This window comes from Rhincodon typus, chromosome 6 (genome assembly GCF_021869965.1).
Source record: "Rhincodon typus isolate 14 chromosome 6, sRhiTyp1.1, whole genome shotgun sequence".
In the NCBI taxonomy this organism is placed as follows: domain Eukaryota; kingdom Metazoa; phylum Chordata; class Chondrichthyes; order Orectolobiformes; family Rhincodontidae; genus Rhincodon; species Rhincodon typus.
This window is the reverse complement of record NC_063337.1, coordinates 4,833,376-4,836,085: the sequence shown is the minus strand read 5'-3', so window position 1 is coordinate 4,836,085 and position 2,710 is coordinate 4,833,376. Positions and strand designations below refer to the sequence as shown.

The 2,710-nt window shown below is 47.4% G+C and overlaps 3 protein-coding genes across 7 annotated transcripts in view; all 3 read left to right on the top strand.

The window, feature by feature from the left end:
- Window positions 1-2,710, top strand: part of dgat2 (diacylglycerol O-acyltransferase 2) — a 659,593-nt gene that overhangs the window by 331,000 nt on the left and 325,883 nt on the right. The gene's annotated exons all lie outside the window — the stretch shown is intronic.
- Window positions 1-2,710, top strand: part of LOC109928510 (kelch-like protein 24) — a 393,202-nt gene that overhangs the window by 308,659 nt on the left and 81,833 nt on the right. The gene's annotated exons all lie outside the window — the stretch shown is intronic.
- LOC109913774 (glycerophosphodiester phosphodiesterase domain-containing protein 5-like) overlaps window positions 1-2,710 on the top strand; it is a 309,738-nt gene that overhangs the window by 287,937 nt on the left and 19,091 nt on the right. The window lies entirely within an intron of this gene.

The following is a 2,710-nucleotide window of genomic DNA, read 5'->3' as shown; positions in this document are numbered from 1 at the left end:
GGTAGGAGATGGAGGTGCGGCTTGAGGTGGGAGGAGGGGATAGGTGGAATGAGACTAGTTCAGTTTAGGAAACCTGGTCAGCATGGATGAGTTGGGCTAAAGGGCCTGTTTCTGTGCTGTATGTTTCTATAACTCTGACTCTTCCCCTCTCCATCTGTGTGTGTGTGTCTCCACCTTCTCCATTTGTGTATCTCCCTCTCCCCCTCTGTCCGCTGTGCATGCGTCTATCTGTCTCACTTTGTTTCTCAATCCCCCCTTTCCCTCACTCTCCTTGCTTTCGCTTTCCCTGTCTCTCATGACCTTTTATCATGTACAATGTACTGATCCACACAGGCCCACGGTATGAGTGGATCCCTAGCCCACTGCGTAGGACAGGGGCACACGGGGCTTCGAGAGTTTAATTCCTCCACCCCCAGGAACGAGACAGTGACTGACTCGCATCCAAGTGACTCCATCACTAAGAGACCTCTATGTTTCCTAGCTGAGGGCAGGCTTAGTCCTGGAGGTTTTAAAACATGGCCACTAGCCACCAATTGCCGTTTCCCCAATCATTGGGACACACGGCGACGAGAACAACACATAGTATTCGAGAGCTTTGCATAGACAGCGTTTGGAATTCTGAGCAGAGTTTTAGTCTCTACATTGTAGGAAGGATATGCTTCTTGCATTACAAGAGAAATCTCAGAGATGCTGAGTAATCTGTCTAGAAGAAGGGATGGTTGTCTCATTGAAGCGCACAAGATTGTGAAAGTGTTCGATAGGGTAAATGCGAAGAGATTGTTTTGCTGGGGAATCTCGAACACTCAGGGTATGGATCAGTCTGGGGATAAGGACCCGATCATTTCAGACTTGTTTCTATATGTGTTCATGGGGTGTGGACGTCTCCACCACTATTACCAAGAGGGTAATTAAGAATTAACCACATCGCTGTGGGTCAGGAGTCACGTGGGCCAGACTGGGTAAGGACAGTAGTTTCTTTCCCTAAAGGACATGTGTGAATCGGATGGGTTTTTGCTAACAACTGACAAGGGTCACTATCAGACTGTTAATTCCAGACTGTTATTGCATTCAAACTTCACCATTTGGCATGGGGGTGGTTTGGAACCTGGGTCCCCAGAACATGAGTTGGGTCACTGGATTAATAGTTTAGCGTTAATACCACAAGATCAATGCCTGCTCCCCATACCGTCCCCATCAAATACTCCCAGGACAGAGACAACATGGGCTTAGATACAGAGTAAAGCTCTCTCTACACCATTCCCCGTCAAACACTCCCAGGACAGGGAGAGTACAGGGTTTAGATACAGAATAGAGGGTTGCTTTTCAGACTGGAGGCCTGTGACCAGTGGTGTGCCACGAGGATCGGTGCTGGGTCCACTGCTTTTCATCATTTTATATAAATGATTTGGATGTGAACATACGACATATGGTTAGTAAATTTGCAGATGAGACCAAAATTGGAAGTGTAGCAGACAGCGAGGAAGATTGCCTCAGAGTACAGTGGAATCTTGATCAGATGGGCCGATGGGCTGAGGATTGGCAGATGGAATTTTTTTTAGATAAGTGTGAGTCGGTGCACTTTGGAAAGGCAAATCAGGGCAGGACTTACACACTTAATGGTAAGGTCCTGTTTCTGTGCTGTACATCTCTATGACTCTACACTGTCCCCCAGCCAATCACCCCCAGGACAGGGACAGCACAGAGTTTAGATACAGAGTAAAGCCTCCTCTTCACTGTCCCCATCGAACTCTTGAAGGACAGGGACAGCATGGGGTTAGATACTGCGATGAGGAGCAATGTCTTCCCTCGGAGGGTGGTGAATATTTGGTTCTGTCTTCCCCAGAGGGTTTTGAACGCCCTGTGGTTGAATATATTTAAGAACTGGGACGGACAGAGTTTTGCTGTCGGGGAATCAACGGAGAGGAAGAGCAATTCGGAAAGTGCAGTTGAATCTTAGGATCGGTGTGGATCGTATTGAATGGAGGAGGAGGCTTGATGGGCAGAATGGCCTAGTCCCCCTCGGATTTTGCGTGTTTGTGTCCATTGTCGTTCTTGTAAAGGTGCAAAATGAGCAGGCCATTAAGAGGGGAGCAGGAAAGCTGACGATTCGGATCTAGACCCTTCATCAGAAAGAAAGAGTCTCTAGACCCGAAACGTCAGCTTTCCTGCTCCTCTAATGCTGCTTGGCCTGCTGTGTTCATCCAGCTCTACACCTTGTTATCTCAGATTCTCCAGCATCTGCAGTTCCTACTATCTCTGAGACCATTAAAAGGGTTAGGGATAGAAACGCAACATTTGAGCATTCTCAGCAGGAAGTGACTCTGAACAATGCACAGGCTCGAGGGAACGTTACTGAGATTAATCCTCAGAGTTTTCTCTTTTGTTGTTACAGTTTCCTGTGAACTCATTTGCATCTGGGATTAGAGTAAACAGGATGCCAGCTGCTGTTCTTTTGTGTGGTGTAAAATCAGAGTCTCACCTCCACATTCCCACCTTTAACCTCCATGACTGACTCTGAACAGATTGTGGCTAAGGTCTCAGTTACTGGGGAGTCAAACTCAGACAGACTATTTGGCCAGCTGGTCCCATTTTCGTCACAATAATCAGTGCCTTTTTCTCATGTTAGAATCTCTGTCACCAACCGTTATAAAAATTTCACGCTCTATCTAACCCCGTGTTGTCCCTGCCCTGGGAGTGTTTGATGGGGGAC